The sequence below is a fragment of the Lithobates pipiens genome, unplaced genomic scaffold, assembly GCF_037356315.1.
Source record: "Lithobates pipiens isolate NorthernLeopardFrog02 unplaced genomic scaffold, aLitPip1_a1.2 Scaffold_8, whole genome shotgun sequence".
Taxonomy (NCBI): domain Eukaryota; kingdom Metazoa; phylum Chordata; class Amphibia; order Anura; family Ranidae; genus Lithobates; species Lithobates pipiens.
The window spans coordinates 589,808,502-589,831,928 of NW_027507903.1; the positions used below are offsets into that span (position 1 = coordinate 589,808,502).

Consider the following 23,427-nt stretch of genomic DNA (forward strand, 5'->3'; position numbering starts at 1 on the left):
CTAGCACCTCCCTTTTTGCCGGGGAAATTAACCACTTAAGGACCGGGCCTAGTTTTTAAACGTGTTGTTTACAAGTTAAAATAAATTTTTTTGCTAGAAAATTACTTAGAACCCGCAAACATTATAGAAATATTTTTTCTAATACCCTAGAGAAAAAAATGGCGGTCATTGCAATACTTTTTGTCACACTGTATTTGTGCAGCTGGCTTACAAGCACACTTTTTTTGGAAAAAAATATACCTTTTTTAATAAAAAAATAAGACAACAGTAAAGTTAGTCCAATTTGATACCCAACATGTCACGCTTCAAAGTTGCAACCACTCGTGGAATGTCGACAAACTTTTACCCTTAACCACTTTCAGACCGGACCATTTTGCTGGTCAAAGACCAGACCACTTCGGCACTGCGTCGCTTTAACTGACAATTGCGTGGTCATGCGACGTGGCTCCCAAACAAAATTGACGTTCTTTTTTTCCCACAAATAGAGCTTTCTTTTAGTGGTATTTGATCACCCCTGCGGTTTTTATTTTTTGCGCTATAAACAAAAATAGAGCGACAATTTTGAAAAAAACGCATTATTTTTTCCTTTTTCTTATAATAAATATCCCCCAAAAAATATATAAAAAAACATTTTTTTCCCTCAGTTTAGGCCGATACGTATTCTTCTACATATTTTTGGTAAAAAAAATCACAATAAGCGATTATTGATTGGTTTGTGCAAAAGTTATAGCGTTTACAAAATAGGGATAGTTTTATAGCATTTTTATTAATAATTTTTTATTATTTTTTTTTTACTAGTAATGGCGGCGATCAGCAATTTGTGTCTGCGACATTGTGGGGGACCCATCGGACATTTTTGACACATTTTTGGGACCATTGTCATTTATACAGTAATCACTGCTATATAAATGCAGTGATTCCTGTGTAAATGACACTGGCAGTGAAGGGGTTAACCAGTGGGTGGCAGTGTAGGGGTTAAGTGTTCCTAGGGGTGTGTTACTAACTGTGGGGGGGTTGGGCTTTCATTTAGTGAACACTGATCTCTGCTCCAATCACATGGAGCAGAGATCAGCGTCACTAGTTGCTAGGCAGAATGGAGAAATGCTGTTTACAACAGCATTTCTTCATTTGGCCGCTCCGTGAGACGATCGCAGGGATGCCTGCGGCAATCCAGTCCGCAGGTCCCGCGACCGGACTCACGGGGGTCCCGACCAGCGCGGGAGCATGCCGCCAGCAGCGCGCTCCCAATGGCAGGGCGGCAAATTTAAAGGGACGTACATGTACGCCCATTTGCCTGCCCGTGCCATTCTGACGACGTACATCGGCGTGCGCTGGTCGGGAAGTGGTTAAAAATCTCCATAGGCGACTTTTAAAAAATTCTACAGGTTGCATGTTTTGAGTTACAGAGGAGGTCTAGGGATATAAATATTTCTCTCACTCTAAAGATCACGGTGTTATCTCACATGTGTGGTTTGAACCCCATTTTGATATGCAGGCATTACTCACGTATGTGTTTGCTTCTGCACGCGAGCTCGTCTGGACGGGACGCGTTTAAAAATAAAAATGTATTCTTATTTATTTTACCTTTTTTTGTTACATTGTTCTTTTAAAAAAAATGTGTCACTTTTATTCCTATTACAAGGAATGTAAACATCCCTTGTAATAGAAAAAGGCATGACAGGACCTATTAAATTTGAGATCTGGGGTCAAAAAGACCTCAGATCTCATATTTACACTAAAATGCAATAAAAAAAAATTTTGTTTGAAAAAAATAAATAAATAAATGTTGTTTTAACCACTTAAGACCCAGACCATTTTGGAGGCCAAAGACCAGAGCACTTTTTGTGATTTGGCACGGCGCCGCTTTAACTGACAATTGCGTGGTCATGCAACATGGCTTCCAAACTGATGTCCTTTTTTTTCCCACAAATAGAGCTTTCTTTTGGTGGTATTTGATCACCCCTGCGGTTTTTATTTTTGTGATATAAACAAAAAAAGAGCGTAAATTTAGAAAAAAACACATTCTTTTTTACATTTTGCTACAATAAATATCCCCCAAAAATATATAAAAAAGTTTTTTTTCCTCAGTTTAGGCTGATACATATTCTTCTACATATTTTTGATAAAAAAAATCGCAATAAGCGATTATTGATTGGTTTGCGCAAAAGTTATAGCATTTACAAAATAGGGGATAATTTTATGGCATTTTCATTAATAATTAATTTTTTACTAGTAATGGTGGTGATCAGTAGACATGTGCAGGCTGAAATATTTTCGATCTTTCGTTTTCGTCCGAAAAATAAATGTATTTAGTTACTCCCGAAATTCGTCTTCATTTATTTCATTTTTCATTAAAAAATTGCATTAGTCCGAAAATCCAAATGAATTATGGTCGAATTTGTCTTTGAAGACTTATGATGTCTGTCAGAATGTTTAAAGAAGATTCGACCGAGCAGCGAAACTCACTTATGATGCTGCAATCATACATTCCCTTCAGGTCGGGCGTAGATTTTAAGGGGAACTCCATACCAGACCCTTATCCAAGCACGCAACCTGGCAGGCCGCAGGAAAAGAGGGGGGACGAGAGAGCGCCCCCCTCCTGAACCGTACCAGGCCACATGCCCTCAACATTGGGAGGGTGCTTTGAGGTAGCCCCTATTGATGAGGACAAGGCCCTCATTCCCACAACCCTGGCCGGTGGTTGTTGAGGTCTGCAGGCAGGGGGCTTATCGGAATATGGAAGCCCCCTTTAACAAGGGGACCCCCAGATCCCGGCCTCCCCCTGTGTGAAATGTACCCCTACCATTTCACCAAAAAAGTGACAAAAAGTGTTAAAAATGACAGGAGACGGTCTTTGACAATTCCTTTATTAAAGTCTTCTTTCATCTTCTTTCTTCTGATCTTCTTCCTTCTTCTTTTCTTCATCCTTCGGTTTCTTCCTCCATCTTCTTCTTCCTCCGATCCTCTTCTTCCTCCGATCCACTTCTTTTTGGTCCAGTGTTCTCGTCCCGCATCTTCCTCCACGACGTCTCTTCTTGGTTCTCGGGCCGCTCCGCACATTGGGAGGCTCCAGCTGTGGGACGTTTCTCTTCTTCTGACAGTACTTTTAAAACGGAGGGCGGGGCCACCCAGTGACTCTGCCCCCTCTAATGCATGGTTCTATGCATCAGAGGGGGCGGAGTTACCAGTGGCCCCGCCCTCTGTTATAAAAGAACTGTCAGAAAAAGAGAAGTGTCACACAGCGGGAGCCTCCCATTTCGCGAAGCGGCTCGGTTCAGGGGGGGGCACTCTCTTATCCACCCCTCTTTCCTTGTGGCCTGCCACGTTGCATGCTCGGATAAGGGTCTGGTATGGATTTTGAGAGGGACCCCACACCATTTGTTTTGGGCGCAGGGTTCCTCTTAAAATCCATGCCAGACCTGAAGGGCCTGGTATGGATTTTGAGGGGGACCCCCACACCATTTTTTTTTCGTGGGGATCCCCTTAAAATCCATGCCAGACCTGAAGGGCCTAGTATGGATTTTGAGGGGGACCTCATGCCATTTTTTTGGCGCGGGGTTCCCCTTAATATCCATAACAGACCCAAAGGGCCTGGTATGCTCTTGAAGGGGAACCCATGCCATTTTCTTTTACATTAAAGTTGTGTTGTAAGTCGCGCTGTGATTCACACTCAAGTCGTGTCCAAGTTGCCTGTGTGAATGAATGAACTGTTATGATACAAGTTCAATAGACACCGATTGTTATTGTTAGAGTCACGTTGAATCTCCTATCTGTATCTGTGTCAAAACAAAAACAAAAATAAAGCATTTACCGTATATACTCGAGTATAGGCCGACCCGAGTATAAGCCGAGGCCCCCAATTTACCCCCAAAAAACTGGGAAACCTATTGACTCGTGTATAAGCCGAGGGTGAGATATGCCTGTCCATCCCTGTGTGTGTGTCCATCCATCCATCCATCCCTGTGTGTGTGTGTCCATCCATCCCTGTGTGTGTGTGTGTCCATCCATCCATCCATCCCTGTGTGTGTGTCCATCCATCCATCCATCCCTGTGTGTGTGTCCATCCATCCATCCATCCCTGTGTGTGTGTGTGTCCATCCATCCATCCATCCCTGTGTGTGTGTCCATCCATCCATCCATCCCTGTGTGTGTGTTTGTCCATCCGTGTGTGTGTGTGTGTGTGTGTGTGTGTCCATCCATCCATCCATCCCTGTGTGTGTGTCCATCCATCCATCCATCCCTGTGTGTGTGTCCATCCATCCATCCATCCCTGTGTGTGTGTGTGTCCATCCATCCATCCATCCCTGTGTGTGTGTGTGTCCATCCGTGTGTGTGTGTGTGTGTGTGTGTGTGTGTGTGTGTGTGTGTGTGTGTGTGTGTGTGTGTGGCCTTGTGTGTCCAGCCTACCTGTGTCCCGAGCCTCCGTCCGGTCCCGAGCCTCCGTCCGGTCCCGTCCCGTCCCGAGCCTCCGTCCGGTCCCGTCCCGTCCCGAGCCTCCGTCCGGTCCCGTCCCGTCCCGAGCCTCCGTCCGGTCCCGTCCCGTCCCGTCCCGAGACTCCGTCCGGTCCCGTCCCGTCCCAAGCCGAGCCTCCGTCCGGTCCCGTCCCAGGATCACCGCTCTTCGTCGGCGCCCATTCCCCTGTTCAAATGCCGCGCCTCCCTGTCTGTGATAGGCGGAACACAATTTCCCAGCAGCCTGTGTTCCGCCTATCACGGACATCGTCTCATCCTCGTCCGTAGTATGAGGATGAGACGATGTCCGTGATAGGCGGAACACAGGCTGCTGGGAAATTCAGTGTTCCGCCTATCACAGGCGAAGGCGGAGCCGGAGGCGCGGCTTTTGAATTATAGAATGGCCGCTGTCTGTCTGCTCGACACGCTGATCGAGCAGGCAGACAGCAATGACTCGAGTATAAGCCGAGGGGGGCACTTTCAGCCTCAAAAAAGAGGCTGAAAATCTCGGCTTATACTCGAGTATATACGGTATGTCGGATCTTTCGTTTTTCGGACTCCGTGCTTTCGTTATCATTTGTCAAAATGATAACGAAAATATCAGAAATTCGGACGAAAATGCATTTGGACGAAAACGAATGCACATGTCTATCGATCAGTGATTTTTATCGTGACTGTGACATTATGGCGGACACATTGGACATTTTTGACATATTTTTGGGACCATTATCATTTATACAGCAATCAGTGCTATACAAATGCACTGATTCCTGTGTAAATTACACTGGCAGTGAAGGGGTTAACCCCTAGGTGGCAGTGTAGGGGTTAAGTGTGTCCTAGGGGCGTGTTGCTAACTCCAAAAAGTTCCAAAACCCAAATCCCAGTTTTCAATCAAAAGGCTGAAGCAACGTGATCCAACACATCTTAGCCCTTGTACACACGGTCGGAGATTCCGACAACCAAATCCGTCGGATTTTGTCCGACGGATTTTGTCCGAAACTGTTGTATACACACGGTCGGACCAAGTTGTCGGAAAATCCGATCGTTCAGAACGTGATGACGTTATTTCGTTATGATGGGACTACGTTCAGGCTAGTAGCCAATAGCTTTGATGTAGAAATTTGATCTGAGCATGCGTGGCACTTTGTCCGATTGGAATTCTCTACACATGATCGGAGCATGTGCGATCGGAGCAGTTTGTCTGAAAATATTTCCAGCAAGATGGAAAATTTGGTCCGACAGATATTCAGATGGAAACAGTCCGATGCATACCACACACAGTCGGAATAGCCGACAAACCGATCCGATCGGACACATTCTGACAGAATCTCCGACCGTGTGTACAAGGGCTTAGATTCAGATGGCTAATGTGCTCCTTTCATCAGAAAATTTCTAAAGTGACTCACCAACAGTGGTGACTGGTAAAATTATAAACCAGCAATTGCACAGAATTAAATATTTGGATTATTACTACTCCGTGGATTCCAACTTCTCAGCCTGTTAGCATCTCCTCCAACCCATGTGGATGATCCGTTTCCAAGTCTGCAATATCGTAATGTTGTATCTCTCTCCACTCTGCTGATTTCAATCTCTCTACCTGTCAGTATTTCTCCCACAATGAACCACCAACAATTAAGGGGAAGAAGAAAGAAAAACTTCCATAGAATAATCTTGTTTTAAAACTTGTAACGTTTATTAAAAACGGTTAAAAATACACTCACATTTCTTAATTGTCTACCAACACTAGGGAACAATCGCGTGTTATTAATAATGTGATCCTCTGCTCCTGGCTATGTTCCAAAACCCAAGAGCCTGATCTCTGAAAAATGGCTTGATGGTGTAATGGTGATGGTGTAATGATGGTGGTCTTAACTAGTTTCATTGTATTAACGTCCTCACAGAGCAGCTGCACTGATGGACACTGATGAGGTGGCAATGGTGGGTACTGATGAGGCTGCACTCTGATAGGTGACACTGGTGACACTGGCTGCACTGATGGCCACCAATGAGGTGGCTGCACTGATAGGCTGCGCTGATAGGCTGCACTGATGGGCACTGATAGGTGGCACTGAAGGGCACTGATAGGTGCCACTGATGAGAAAGCATTGATGGCCACTGATTGGCAGCACTAATGGGCACTTTTTGACAGAACTGGTAGGCAGCATTGCTTGGCACTGATAGGCAGCACTGGTGGGCACTGTTGGGGCTTGTAGATGTAAGACATGTGCAATTCGTTTAGTTTCACATTTGTTTGACAAATTTTTTTAATTCTGAAAATTTCCAAATTTCGGAATTTTTCAATTTCCGAAATTTTGGAATTTCTGAATTTCGGAATTGTAAAATTTCCGAATCTTCGAATTTCCAAATTTTGGATTTACGAATTTTCAAATTTACGATTTTTTGAAATTTCCAAAAATTTGAAATTTCAGAATTTCCGAAATTCTGAATTTTGGAAATTGAAAAATGTGAAATTTTCGAAAATTGAAATTTCTGAAATTCTAAATTCTACATTTTGGAAATTCTAAACTTCGGAAATTCGAAGTTCAGAAATTCGAAATTTCAGAAATTCTAAAATTCGGAATTCGGAAATTTGAAAATCTGAATTTTCGGATTTCCGAATTTTAAAATTTTTTCATTTCTGAATTTCCAAGAAATGCATAAAAATGAATGAAATGAAAAGGAAAACAAACTAATTTTTTATAAGATATAAAATTAAAAACAAGAGCTAAGCGCGACTTTAAATGAAGTACGGGGTCTTTTATTGAAAAAAAAGGAGAAATATTGTTATGCGATTATATGATGCGACAAAATTACATGTATATTAAAGAGGTGCACAGACAGACACATTATTAACATTGACATTTTGTTTTATATAATCTTACTGACCAATACAGAGTAGGTTATAAAAGCGCACCTCCATTATATACATAAGACAACCAAATATGGAAATAAATTAAACAAATAATACAATGTAGGCAACAACTTTGAATCTATGACTTCTTGGTTGTTGCAGTGGATTAGTAAAGAAAAAAACAACATAGTTGATGCGATTTTTCAAGAATTGATGCTAGTTGAAATTGGGGTACCAAAATACACGGCGATTATTGGCTCTACGCGTTTCGCGGCTTACTACCGCTCGTCAGGAGCAAGCTCGTGATTGGTCTGAAAATACAGAGTAGTGGTAAATTAATGTTTGCAATGATGGAACATGGGGAGATTGAAATACCCCTACCTAGTGGTCAATAAAAGACCCCGTACTTCATTTAAAGTCCCGCTTAGCTCTTGTTTTTAATTTTATATCTTATATCTGATAGGGATGGAGGCTATGACCTCATTTAAAGTCCCAAAATTTCCCCCTCCCCTTTTCCCATCATGTTACTAAAACAAATTTTTTGTCCGTGCACATGTCTAGTAGTAGGGATGAGCCGAACACCCCCCCCCGGTTCGGTTCGCACCAGAACTTTCGAACGGACCCCACGTTCGTTACGAACGTTAGAACCCCATTGAAGTCTATGGGACTCGAACGTTCGAAATGGAAAGTGCTAATTTTAACGGCTAATATGAAAGATATTGTCCTAAAAAGGGTTTGGGGACCTGACTCCTGCCTCAGGGGACATGGGTTAATGCAAAAAAAAGTTTTAAAAATGGCCGTTTTGGCGGGAGCACTGATTTTAATGACGATTAAAGTGAAAAAAAAAGTTAAATATTCCTTTAAATATGGTGCCTGGGGGGTGTCTGTAGTATGCCTGTGAAGTGCCACGTGTTTCCCGTGTTTAGAACAGTCCCTGCACAAAATGACATTAAACGGAAATAACACCATTTAAAACTGCTTGCGGTTTTAATGTTATATCTGGTTCCTGCAATATGGTTGAAAATCACTGAGAAAAATGGCATGGGTAGCCCTCCCTGCCCATTACCAGCCTATTTGGGTCTTGTACGCATATTAAGGGGAACCCTGTACCCATATTAAAAAAAGGAAATGCGTGTGGCCCCCAGGCCCTATATACTCAGAACAGCAGTATACAGGCGGTGCAAACAAGACAGGGACTGTGTAGGTTTGTTGTGTTAAGTTGAATCTGTTTGTAATTTTCAACTGGTACATTTTTAAAGTGTAGCTCAAGTCAAAAAAACTATTTTTAAGCTTTTTGGAAAACATAGGGAAGGGTTATCACCCCTGTATAATTTGTTTTGTCGTCCATCTTTTTTCATCTCACTTGCTGCTGTCTCCTTGCGTTTGCAAGTAGGAGATGTTTGTAAGTTGGATGTTTGAAAGTAGGGGCCTGCCCTATATGCTCTGCAGAAATGGCAGAACAAGGTGTTGGTTTTGCCACAACATTGTAAGCCCTGAAAGTGACTCTTGGTGGGCGCTGGAGCACCCTGCTGTGAACGATTATATCAAGAATTGTAATTACATGCCATTGTTGAACAGTGGTAGAAAAATTGACCTTTGGTGGTTGTGGTGCTGGTGCCACAACACTATAAGTCCTCACCGTTACTCTGGGTGGGCACAGGAAGGGGCCCTCCTGTGAAATATTATATCAAGAATTGTAATTACATGTCCCTGTTAAACAGGGGCAGAAAAATTTGGCCTTGCTGGTGCCACCACATTCCAACCTCTTCCATATACTCTAGTTTTTTTGCTGGAATTAGCCCTGCTGCAAAGCATTGCATCAAAAATTGTACTTAAACGCCCCTGTTAAACAGGGGCAGAAAAATTGGGCCTTAGGCACTGGTGCTGGTTCCACCACACTGCAACCTCTGCCATATACTCTAGTTTTATTGCAGGAATTAGCCCTGCTGCAAAGCATTGCATCAAAAATTGTACTTAAACGCCCCTGTTAAACAGGGGCAGAAAAATTGGGCCTTAGGCTGAGGTGAATATCGCGGTGTATACTGCGGTCAGGGCACGCAGACAATAACCAGAAAACAGCAGAGATAAAGGGGTATATACAGATGTATACTGTGCTGTGCTGGAGGCACACACAACTTCCAATAACTCCTGCAGATGGCAATTGGGCTCAAATAGAGAACAGCTATGTAGGTGGATTATAGCGGTATGTACTGGGTACAGAGCACGCAGACAGCACGCACTATCTCCTAACACTACTGACTGCAAGCTCTATTATTAAAGATGGACCACTAGCTATATAGGTGAGGTGAATATCACGGTGTATACTGCGGTCAGGGCACGCAGACAATAACCAGAAAACAGCAGAGATAAAGGGGTATATACAGATGTATACTGTGCTGTGCTGGAGGCACACACAACTTCCAATAACTCCTGCAGATGGCAATTGGGCTCAAATAGAGAACAGCTATGTAGGTGGATTATAGCGGTATGTACTGGGTACAGAGCACGCAGACAGCACGCACTATCTCCAAACACTACTGACTGCAAGCTCTATTATTAAAGATAGATCACTAGCTATATAGGTGAGGTGAATATAGTGGTGTATACTGCGGTCAGGGCACAGACAATAACCACTACACAACAGCAAGATAGGAAATCAGCCAAAAACGATCGGTGTGTACTGTGTTGAAGGTACACAGAACACCCACTGCTTCAGATGCCAACACACTACACGAGGCCGCCTCAAAGGCAGCCTTATATAGTGTGGGGCGTGCACTACACAGCCTGAGCTATGATTGGCCACAGGCAGGATGCCTGTGGCCAATCATGGCTCTCCTCGCAGCTGGCGCTGCGATTGGCCAAGCATGCGGGGTCACAGTGCATGCTTGGCCAATCATGAGCCAGCAATGCACTGCGCCATCGCAGTGCATTGTGGGCGGTGCGCGCCACACGAATTTTGACGCGAACGGACCAAGAGTTCGGATTTCGCCGAACGGACGAACAGCCAATGTTCGAGTCGAACGTACGTTCGACTCGAACACGAAGCTCATCCCTATCTAGTAGATGTCCCTTACACACAAGCCAGTTATCGGCTCTCCTCTCCTCATGCTGTCAGCATGAGGAAAGGAATGCCGATAACCGGCTTGTGTTTGCATCGTGATCAGCTGTGATTGGACACTACTGATCACATGGTAAAGGGCCACTGTGATTGTCCCTTTACCAAATCTGTGATCAACTGTGCCCTAAGGACACAACGATCACAAAGCACGATCATGGGACAACAATATATGACAACCTTGTGGCAAAGTGAGCCCACGCTGTAGGCCTCTTTTGGCTACAGTGCGGGTGGGAAAAGGTTAAATAACATGTTTGATCAATGCCCCAAACCTGCCTATAAAGTGGCACACCTATACTATGTTTTAAAAAGAAAGTGACATATAAGTAGAAAAAAATAATTTAAAACCATTTGCAGGTAATTACAGTTCTGATCCACAGCCTGATTCTGCATGTAAACAAAGTGGCCAGGGGATCCCAGGGGATGTCATTGAATGCATATGGTCAAAGTTATCAGCAAGCAAAACTAAAAAAAAAGTGAATGTCCCCGAACAAAAATAAATCATACCAGACCCTTGTCCAAGCATGCAGCCTGGCTGGTAAGGCATGCACAGCAGTATTGTGTATGCTAGTCTGTGTATGTATACATGTGGGATAGGGACCTTGGATTGTAAACTCCATGAGGGCAGGGATTGATGTAAATGTATAATATATAAAGTCCCCCATAAATTGGCACTATATACATTTATAGAATAATATTTACAGGTAATATTTGCTGAAAATATTTATAAATTAAAGTCTGGTGGAAGCTTCAATTACCTTTTGTGATGAAGTTGTGCTCACAGAGAACAAACTTTTAAAATCAAAACCTTCCTGATAGTAATCAAAATTCTAAATATGTAATACAGCCTTTCCCTAACCTTCAATGGTGGAAAAGTGCTGTAAATAGTGTGGATCAAAACAGCTTTATAAAAAAAACAATCTTTAACCGCCCGGACCATTTTGCAGCTAAAGGACCAAGCCCATTTTTGCGATTCGGCACTGCGTCAATTTAACTGACAATTGCGCGGTCGTTCGACACTGTACCCAAACAAATTCTTTATCATTTGTTTTCCCACAAATAGAGCTTTCTTTTGGGGCTATTTGATCACCTCTGCGGTTTTTATTTTTTGCGCTATAAACAAAAATAGAGCGTCAATTTTGAAAAAAATTCAATATTTTTTACTTTTTGCTATAATAAATATCCCCAAAAATATCTAAAAAAAATGTTTTTCCATCAGCGTAGGCTGATACGTATTCTTCTACATATATTTGGTAATAAAATCGCAATAAGCGTTTATTGATTGGTTTGCGCAAAAGTTATAGCGTCTACAAAATAGGGGATAGTTTTATGGCATTTTTATTAATAATTTTTTTACTAGTAATGGCGGCGATCAGTGATTTTTATTGTGACTGCAACATTATGGCGGACACGTCGGGCAATTTTGACACATTTTTGGGACCTTTGGCATTAATACAGTGATCAATGTGCATAAAAATGCATTGAGTACAGTAAAAATGTCACTGGCAGTGAAGGGGTTAACACTAGGGGAAGTGTAGGGGTTAAGTGTGACCTAATGTGTGTTTTTTTACTGTAGGGGGCGTGGCTTGGTGTGTGACATCACTGATCGTCATTCCCTATGACAGGGAACAGATGATCAGTGACAAGCTCACTAGGAATCACAGCACTTACCTCTCTCCGTTCTTCAGCTCTGTGACCCGATCGTGGGACATTGGCGGCGATCGGATCCGCGGGTACTGTGGCCACGGTCATGGAGCCCAGGACTGGGTCGGGAGTGCGCTGTTGGTGGCACGCGTGCCACCCTCGGCTAGGCTCTTAAAGGGCAACATACCTTTACGTGCTTGTGCCCAGCCATGCCATTCTGCCATATATTGGTGTGAGGCGCTCCTTAAGTGGTTAAGCAATAAGATATCTGATACATTTATTATTTGACAAAGCCACTTGGATGACATAATAATCCAGATATTTTGCCACACTTAATTCACTGTTTTCTGTATGGCTTTCTATATTTCTATCTCTAATTTATATTGGCCACTGTTAATGTTCTGTGATCTTCAAATATCATCCAATGTAGTTCAGTCAAGACAACAAGCATAATTAGGCTTGCAAAATTTCAGAATTACAGATACCTGATATTACTTTGTTTAAAAACAAGCCTATAATTACATTTCACACTTCACATAAATTAAAATGCCTTGCACAATTAAAACTGTAGCTGGATATACAGGGAGATCAGAAAACCCTTCATCAACACAACACAACCCTATGATTCGGGGTTCTCTTCCACTGTTACTGTTTTCTCATAGGTAGACTCCCCCTCACCAGAATACACTGATCAGCACTTGCAGCCATTGGCTGGTTTTCCAGCAAGACTGTTTGACAGAAGCCAGCCATTAGACGAGCTTCTGTTGAACAGACAGTACACACATACAAAAAGTTGGCCGATTCCTGCTGTATCGGCAGATTTTTAATATGTGTGTACTAAGCTTAATTAGTCATATTATTTTTTATTAAGAAGTAGGTTATGTATCATGGAAAAATCTGTGCTACCCCCAGTCAATATAAAAAATGATAAATAATAACTATATAAAATTATGTGACAGCAGAATATATATAATAGTCCTGCAATCTAAACAAAAAGCACAATATTCAGTTTAGGAGTGTGTGTAAAAAAAAGAATATATGTGCTACTAAATGCCTAGTGCAATTTACATAATATCGAATTTTGCAAAATGGTTATATATAGTTTACTTTTTCAAATTCGGTCAAATTTTTTCGGATAACAAATTGTAACAAATGCAACAAATTTAATTAAAGGAATTTAGTTAAATAATGAATTGAAACAAAACTAAACAAATTTTTTCATCCTGCACAATTCTGTTAACAAGTATCTCTTTCATGCCATTAAAGTGTTACTAAACCCACAACAGTAAAATCAGTCTGTATATGCAGTAAATCATGCTTGTTATTCTCACTGTGGAACTTAATCACTTCAGCCCCAAAAGATTTACTGACACCAAATGTGACACCGGAGGGGGGAGGATTCCTAAAAGCTTAAGTTAAATTTTTGGGTGGAATTCTGCTTTAAGAAGAAACTGCTGCTTCTAAACTCAATCAATTGATGTAAAGCATAGGCATCACTTCATTTCGAATTACCCAGTTTGTATTTTACATCATTAGAGACAGAATACTATTATAATCTCACTATTATAATCCCTGCCAGATAAACTTCTATAAACATAAAAGGATCCGCAAAGCACAGCCTTAGTGCAGCACTAATGAATAAGGAGCGTCCACCTGTGTTATAATGTGTTATTATGGTTGACCCATATAGTATGTTATTACAATGTATGCAATAAAAAGAGGTATTTAAAACATTAGAGCAAAATTGATGTTATATAAAAATGGGGTGTATATATTTCCTTTTGAAGATTTACCCATCCCATATTTCTTCTTGGACCTTATTTGAGGGTTATATGTATATTGTTTAGGGTTAGAGAGTATTCTACTCTCCATACTGTTGTTTTTGTTTATTTTGTATTATAGAGAATATAACTACAAAATGGTGGAACACACAAAGGTTAGGGAGGCTCTAACATTGCCAGAGCATCCAAGAAATATAACATAGGGGCTCCACTTGTAACTAAAATATCACTATTGTGACTAAAAATTGAACTCATACCAAGATTTCCCCTTTAGTTTGGAATATAGTGTGGAAGAGTTAAAATATTCAGTCCAAGATAAATTACATGGATCAAAATTCAATCTTGTTATGCTAATCTAATACTAAAGTTATTATTCACATTTAAATTGATGAAGCCAACCTGCTGTTGGAGATGCTCTAGTGCTCCTGCAGGCTTTGTGCATATCTTTGGGGAATGTCCACAGATTCAGGATTATTGGCAAGAGGTAACTCAATTTCTCTATAGGTTGACCACCATACCTATCCCCCTGACAGTCAGCATTTGTCTCCTTGGACTGGTAGAATCAGCTAGCTTTTGCTAGGGTGACACATACTCTACTGGGTATTCTCCTATTTTATGCTAGGAAGGTTAAAGAAACTCAAGTGGAAATCAGCTAGGCCCCCAACCTTGTCCTCCTGGAAGCAATTAGTGAATTATGTGGTATCCCTCTACAAAGCAACAGATTTATCCCAAGAATGTCCCAATATATTACAAGGTTTGGCACCTGTGGACAGACTCAGATTCCATGGCAGATGATCAGAAACTGACAGGCTAGATTGAGTCGGCTTCCTGAGTATCTACTTGGATTGATGGTGAACTGAGGTCTATGCTTGAGAAGCAGGTTTGGATACTAGTGTAATAGCAATTGAAAACTGTTATTCTTGTAATATCATGTTTTGGTGAACAGGAGGGAGAATGTTTCTTCCAGGTAATGTTAATCCTTGCCATACTCCTAACTGAGGTGGATCTGAGCAATATGTGGTTAAAGTTAAGAGATAAGTTGTGAGTTGCACTCTTATGCACATGGTTATTTGCAATTATTAGCCGGAGTATGCTCCAATGGCTATGTTTTGTACCTTAAACATATCATTTCTAATAAAGAGAGTTGTTGAAAAAACGGTTGTTGAAACCAAGGCATAAATGATTTGTAACACTTTTTATTTTTGAGTACATCTACACAATTTAAACATTTTTTTATATATATTTGCAATTTAGTCAAGCTAAAGCTTTATTAAGCAAAACCAATTATTTTCATGGCATCCTCAACATAGATATGCGGCAGCAAGGCAGCTCTTGGATTCCATACTAGGCACTTGATCCAGCACTTTCAGGTAGTGGGTGTGCATGTCGATGACCCAGCTCCAGATCCAGATGCTGATCAGCGGGTGCCGACCAATGGATGACCACTGGTACCCGCCAATCATCCAGAAGACACACAGGACAGAACTCTGTCAATGTAAACAAGGCAGAGTTTTGTTCTGGCAATGGTGGGGATGATGAATTTTCTTTCCCTGCAAAATAGGGAATAAAATCCACCATTTGCCTTAGTAAAAGCAGCACACATTTTATACCCCAACACTGGCTAGGAAAATATTTAACGCTGATCACTGTATTAGTGTCACTGCTTCTCAAAAAGTGTCAAAAGTGTCAGAATGTCTGTCACAATATCGCAGTCCCGCTGTAAGTCGCTGATCACCGGCATATGTGAAGGGGGTGTCCCTTTTCACCAATCAGCTCTCACACGGTGTAAGCCCAGTATCCCCACCCACCCCTATGTGCTGCTGAAAGAGAAAGAATTATTTTTAACATGATCTGCAATTTCCCATGAGTGTAGAAAGCTGATGACAGCAGATATACAAGTAAAACGTATGTACTTTGGGAGGATTTGTTTCATCTCTGTGTATCTTCTGAGGCTATTCACTTCACCGTGTATAAATGAAGGTTTAAACCCACTTTAACCACTTGGGATCCGCGCTATTGCCAAATGACGGCATTAGCGCGGACCTACTTTTCTGGGACTACGTCTCTTGACGTAGTCCCATGCACGAGCGGCCTGCGCGCCCCCTGAGCTGCGCGCGCGGCGTGCTCTGTGATCAGCGAGTCCATGAGACTCGCCTGATCACCGATCCGTGCAAGGGGTCGATCCCGACCCCTTATCACGTGATCAGCTGTCAGCCAATGACAGCTGATCAGGTGATCTAACGGAGCCGGTAATCGGCTAGTATTCCTCCTCGCGCTGATAGCGCGAGGAGAAAAAAAAAAAGCCGATCACCGGCGGCCGTGATCAGGACCTCAGTCCCGATCACGGCCAGCAATACAAGCACCCACCTGCCCCCTGCCAGTGCCCACCTGCCCCCTGCAGTGCCACCCTAATAAAAAGTAAGTGCCCCCGTCAGTGCCACCCAGCAGTGCCCATAGTGCCACCCAGCAGTGCCCACAGTGCCACCCAGCAGTGCCCACAGTGCCACCCAGCAGTGCCACCCACAGTGCCACCCACAGTGCCCACAATCTGCCTCAAAGGTGCTGCACCCCAGTGCCGCCCAACAGTGCCCAGCAGTGCCGCCCATCAGTGCCCAGCAGTGCCACCTATCAGAGCCACCTATCAGTGCCCATCAGTGCCACCTATCAGTGCCCATCAGTCCCATCTATCAGTGGTACCCATCCGTGCCACCCATCCGTGCCACCCATCCGTGCCATCTTATCTGTGCCCATCTTTGCCCATCAGTGCCGCCTTATCTGTGCCCATCGGTGCCGCCTTATCTGTGCCTATTAGTGCCGCCTTAACTAGGCCTATCAGTGCCCACCAGTGCAGCCTATCAGTGCCCACCAATGCAGCCTATCAGTGCCCACCAATGCAGCCCATCAGTGCCCACCAATGCAGCCTATCAGTGCCGCCTAATCAGCGCACTTCAATGAAGGAGAAAAATGACCCGTTTGCAAAATTTTAGAACAAACTATTAAAACATGATTTATTTATTTATTTATTTTTGCATCTTTTTTTGTTTGTTTAGCAAAAAATAAAACTCCGAGCTGTAATTAAATACCACCAAAAGAAAGCTCTATTTGTGGGAAAAAAAAATGATAAAAATTTCATTTGGGTACAGTGTTGTATGACCGCGCAATTGTCATTCAAAGTGCATCAGCGCTGAAAGCTGAAAATTGGTCTGGGACTGAGGGGGGTTTAAGTGCCCAGTAAGCAAGTGGTTAAGGGGGGTAAATCTTCCAGAGGTCAAGTGTTTAAAAATTTTTATGCTTGTACATGTGCATTAGAATTATATGCTTTTAATTAATACAACATTAAGGAGTCAGTTATATCTTTGAAATTATGAGTCCTGTATGGATCTGTACTTGTTTCTTATAGTCTAATTTGCTCTATATATCACTCCCCCCCCCCCCCCCCCCACTAAAAAAAAAAACCTTTCGATGTGATTGCAGGAAGTTCAGTTTCAAAAAAAAATTGTTACAGATTTGGATATGGCTTATCTTCTGTGTAAAGCATTAAAGCTGGATACAAGATTATTTTCATTTAAAATATATCACATTTATTAATAAGGCTTCTTTCCAGTGTCGACAGATTTATGGATCTTAGCATTTGACTTCTATGAAAAATCCTTGTCATATTTTTCACATGGCTTCTCTCCTGTGTGCATTTTCTATTGTTGAGTTCCCTTTGTATGAGAAATTTGTCCCATTTTGAAGATCTAAATGGCTTTTTCTCCCATGTGAATCCTCTGGTATATAGTAACATTATAACTGTGTAAGAAGCCCTTTCTACAATTTGATCATTTAAATTATTTCTCTCTTGTGTGAATCCTTTTATGTGCATTAAGATTAGAACATTGTGAGAAACACTTGTCACATTCTGAACATTGAAATGGTTTTTCTCCTGTGTGAATTCTCTGATGTATGGTAAGACTAGAACCATGTGAGAAGCACTTGCCACATTCCAAACATTTAAATGATTTCTCTCCTGTGTGAATTCTCTGGTGTCGAGTAAGATCAGAACAACATGGGAAGCACTTGCCACATTCTGAACACTTAAATGGTTTCTCCCCTGTGTGAGTCTTCTGGTGTCCAGTGAGAGTACTTTTTTGTGAGAAGCATTGGCCACATTCTGAACATTTAAACGGTTTCTCTCCTGTGTGAGTATTCTGGTGTCCAGTGAGAGTACTTTTTTGTGAGAAGCATTGGCCACATTCTGAACATTTAAACGGTCTCTCTCCTGTGTGAATTCTCTGATGTTTAGTATGTGTAGTACGATCTGAGAAGCACTTCCCACATTCTGAACATTTAAATGGTTTCTCTCCTGTGTGAGTCTTCTTGTGTTGAGTAAGATTACCATTTTCTGAAAAGCACTTGCCACATTCTGAACACTTAAATGGTTTCTCCCCTGTGTGAGTCTTCTGGTGTCCAGTGAGAGTACTTTTTTGTGAGAAGCATTGGCCACATTCTAAACATTTAAACGGTTTCTCTCCTGTGTGAATTCTCTGGTGTTCAGTAAGTATAGAACGGTTTAAGAAGCACTTCCCACATTCTGAACATTTAAATGGTTTCTCTCCTGTGTGATTCTTCTTGTGTCGAGTAAGATTACCATTTTCTGAGAAGCACTTGCCACATTCTGAACATTTAAATGGTTTCTCTCCTGTGTGAATTCTTAGGTGTTTAGCAAGAAGATCACTTTGTAAGAAGGACTTGTCACATTCTGAACATTTATATGGCCTCTCTCCAGTGTGAATCCTCAGATGAACATTGAGTTTGTACTTATAAGTAAATATCTTCTGGCACTCAGAGCACGGATACAAATTTTCTCCTCTTTGACTCATCTTGTGTTAACGTCAATCAGTTTAGTTTTGATTTTTTTCCAACAATAGATGTTTGATTTACAGCTGAGCTTTGTAATTTACCTATATGAAAAATAAAAAGAGACGTTTACAATGATGTTATTATTACCAACAGACTGATAAGTATAGCTATGCAACTTTACTGATTTTTTGAATTATAATTAAAAGTGTACACTATAGTCCAAAATCTATTACATATCCTTCAACACAAAAAAATGATGTGCTGATCATCCCAAAATATATACCAAACCTTCATATACACATACATCCTGGCTGAAAAGGAAAGGGGAGTACAAGTTTGCACCCCCTCCTGAACCTTCTTCCCTCCAGAGGGCTGAAAAAATTCTGACTTTTTTGAGATTAAGATTCAATATCGCTCAAATCCAGAACATTTTGGCCTTTTAGGCCTACGTGACTCTTGTGTTGATGACACTCAGTTTAGCTGTGATTTATTCAACAATAGTTGTTCGGTTTACAACAGAGCTTAGTAATTTCCCTATATGAAAAATAAAAATAGATGTTTAAACCGACTTTAATATTACCAACAGACTGAGAAGTATAGAAATGCAACTTCACTGATTTTTAGATTAATAATTAAAAAGTTACACTATAATTTATCATTATGGTAAACATAGTGGATTGTTTTTTATAGTAATGATTAGACATGATGAGTAATTCTGATCCAATAATCATAAAAATGTATTTCTTATTTAAAGTATACCATAACTAAAAGCAAAACCTTTTTTTGAGTTTTGGATAAAGGGAATGTGGATTAGAACACTGTTTTTAGTGCAGTCTATGCACCTGTTAGGGAAACTCATGCTCTCTATTTGTCCTATTTAACATTATCATTGAAAGTAAAAGTAAAATAAACCAAAATTTTGGGTTGTTCCCAGAAATGTAATAGAGGGGACATTTTCCAATGAAGACACTAGTTCTGGTGACTTCTCTTAATTAGCAGGGATTTCCTCTCACTTCCTGTTTTGGCGTAGCTTAGTGCCGTTTTCAACAGGAGGATAGTAAAGGCACAAAACGCCCTCTGAAAAAAAGATTATTGTCACTGTTTTGCCGTATACACAGTAAACAGAAAGATATACAGTAAACATCCTAAAATCACGGAAGCACAGAATGGACCACAGGAGGAGATAATCAGGAGGTGTGCAACTTCATAACATGGGGGTACAATCAAAATCACATGGGACATTTAAAAGTGTCTATCAAATGCAAAAAAAACACGGAACTATGTTAGCATTAGGTGGCTGTCAATGCAAGAGAGTCCCATAACTCCAATCTATATATATTTTTTCATTTTGGATAGCGTAGAGAATGCTAGAATCCTTATCATTTTTATATAATCTGATTTCCATAAGGTATATTTTCTTACTGTACATACATTTCAATCACTTCCTGTAGTGAAAATACAACAAGAAGTAAAATAAAATATCTTCAAGGTGAGAGGAAATCCTCTCCTAGATAGTTATCACTGTCAGATGCCCCATTGGAAGATTTCTCCTGATCTCCTGTTTCAATATTAACCATACATTTTTGGATTTCCCATCATTTCCTATCCTTTTAACAGTGGTCTCCAGGACAAATACAAAGGGCCAATGTCTCTAGTTTGGTCACTGACGGCAATAAAAAATGAATAGGGGCTATACCATTCCACACCAATCAAACATTAAAAGAGATGTTTGGCATTAGACATAACTGAAAATTCTGTTTGCACATAAAACTCTCTATTCACAGATAGTTAAATAAACAAATTGCACTTCAGGTATTTAATTATATAAATTATCTACATTAAAAAAATACGAGCTATTGTAAGCTCATATTTCTTTTTATGTATATAATTTATATAATAAATTGGACACAATTTCAAAAGGCAATACACAGTATTTTTCAGTATAGAAAAAAAAATTGAATAATAAATTGTTCCTTATGTTTTGAAAGGTGGGACTTAATGATTAGGAAAATACATTGTTAAATATAATATTGTAATCCAGCACAATAATACAACACCCAGATGCAAATGACAAGGACTATTCCATCTGATAAAAAATTATAAGGACAAAAAAATGTGTATGGAAAGTTCTATATCTTACCTGGTATGGTATAATATTGGGATCCTTTAGCTGCTCCTTGTTCTCCTTGTCTGCCAGTAATCTTTTACTTGTCTAAGTTCTGCTTCACCTTATATTCACTTCACCCCCATTCACTAACATGAGGCAGCATTAGATTGGCTAAAGGGATCTTTTCAAATCAGAACAATGTAAGGTGTGTTTCCAATTGTTTAAAGGTTAATTGCTACTTGCCTTATTATTTGTTATTGCTCCAGTCAGGTGACACGTTCATTAACATTTGAAGGTTTGGAGGAAAGACAGGGAATACCAGGGAGTGTAAATGTAAAATCCATAGTTTGCACATCATTAGCATTCATAAGAGACAATACTATGATTGTAATATCAATGGTGGAGGAAGCTGTAGAGGGTATACAGATACTTGTAGATATTGGTGACTTTACAGTTTCACTTGGAGCTTGCATTCTGTGGGGTTTTTTTGGGCTTAAATCCCCACTCTGGGCTGCTGTTATACTATATTTATAATACCACATGTGATGATTTTTAGGTGACAGGTTCTTTTTAATGAAAAAACAGGGGTCTAAAATACCCCCTTTGTCTCATATGTCTTCCAATAAATCTAATGCAGAAAGTGACACAAAAGTGGGATCTTCTCTCTGGGAAAAATGACACGGGGTCTCAGAAGTAATTTTTCTTCCAGGTCAGTAAAAGGAAGTGAGATAGCAGATGTTTGCATGTTTCTCTACTCTTTACCCTATGCTATCTACCATTACCATGACTGTCCTTGGTGCGACAATTGGAGCCGAAAACCCAGGTTTCATGGTGTGTGTGTGGGGGGGCACAGGGAGCGTGTTTAATCCTCTGCTGTCACCTCCATATGACATACTTATGCATTGCAGGTGAAGTGGCAGGAAGGAGCCCCCACTTCATGAGTAAATTTACCAGCAGCACAGAATAAGGCTTTAATTAACCACTTGCCGACCGCCTCACGCCGATGTACGTCGGCAGAATGGCACGGGCAGGCATAAGCACGTACATGTACGTGCTTTGCCTCCCGCGGGTCGGGGGCCCGATCGGGCCCCCGCCCGGTGCCTGCGGCGGTCGGTTTTCGTTCGGGAGCGATCCCGGACGAGGGGACGGCCATTCATTCATGGCCACCCCCTCGCGATCGCTCCCGACGAATGGAAATCCCCGGTGACATCACTTCCTCTCCTGTAATGTAAACACAGGAGAGGAAGTGATGTATTCTCTCCTCCGTGTCGGTATTTTTCGTTCCGACACGGAGGAGAGCGGATCAGTGAGTTGCACCAACACATCCCACACACAGTAGAACATGCCAGGCACACTCACACCCCCCCTTTACCCCCCGATCACCCCCCCAATTACCCCTGCCCCCCAGTCACAGTGACACCAATGTCATTTTTTTTTTTTTTTTTTTTTTTTTGCATTGGTGTCATTTGTGACTGTAATAACTGTTAGGGCAGTTAGGGTTAGCCCCCTTTAGTTCTAATGTACCCCCCTAACCCCCCCAATAAAGGTTTAACCCCGTGATCACCCCCCGTCGCCAGTGTCACTAAGGCTGGGTTCACATTGCAGCGGTTTATGAGAACGAATGTGATTCGCACCGCACTGCAGTGCAAATCACATCCGATCTCTGTGCGATTCGAGTTCAGCCATTCGCCGCACCCGCCGCACCCGCCACACCCGCCGCACCCGCCGCAAATTCGCACGGGACCCTTTTTTTGGCCCGCAGCAGAATCGGATCGCATGGGTGTTCACACCATGCGATCCGAGTTTGCAGATCGCACTGCGATATGCGAACTGATCTGGGGGTGTCAGTAACATTTCACTGACACTCCCAGCAGTTCGCATAGGGCAGTGTGAACTGCCGCCGGGAGGCATGCGATGCGGGAACCCGCCGCGGATTCGCGGCGTTTCCGCATCGCTCCAGTGTGAACCCAGCCTAATAAGCGATCATTTTTCTGATCGCCGTATTAGTGTCACAGGTGACGCTAGTTAGGCAGGTAGGTATTTAGGTTCGCCGCAGCTTTTTATAGCGCTAGGGACCCCCATATACTACCGCATAAAGCCCCCTGATTGCCCCCTAGTTAACCCTTTCACCAGTGATCACCATATAACTGTTACAGGTGACGCTGGTTGGTTAGTTATTTTTTTATAGTTTCAGGGCACCCGCCATTTATTACCTAATAAAGGTTTAACCCCCTGATCACCCGGCAGGTGTCATTTGTGACTAATAACTGTTAGGGCAGTTAGGGTTAGCCCCCTTTAGTTCTAAGGTACCCCCCTAACCCCCCCAATAAAGGTTTAACCCCGTGATCACCCCCCGTCGCCAGTGTCACTAAGGCTGGGTTCACATTGCAGCGGTTTATGAGAACGGATGTGATTCGCACCGCACTGCAGTGCAAATCACATCCGATCTCTGTGCGATTCGAGTTCAGCTATACAGATAGTATGGCTGAATTCGTGTCGCACCCGCCGCACCCGCCGCAAACTCGCACGGGACCCTTTTTTTGGTCCGCAGCAGAATCGGATCGCATGGGTGTTCACACCATGCGATCCAAGTTTGCAGATCGCACTGCGATATGCGAACTGATCTGGGGGTGTC

At 41.9% G+C, this 23,427-nt stretch overlaps 1 pseudogene; it reads right to left on the reverse strand.

The window, feature by feature from the left end:
- The window catches only part of LOC143962283 (uncharacterized), a 211,910-nt pseudogene extending 193,205 nt beyond the window's left edge, over positions 1-18,705 (reverse strand).
- Between the last annotated feature and the right edge of the window lie 4,722 nt (positions 18,706-23,427).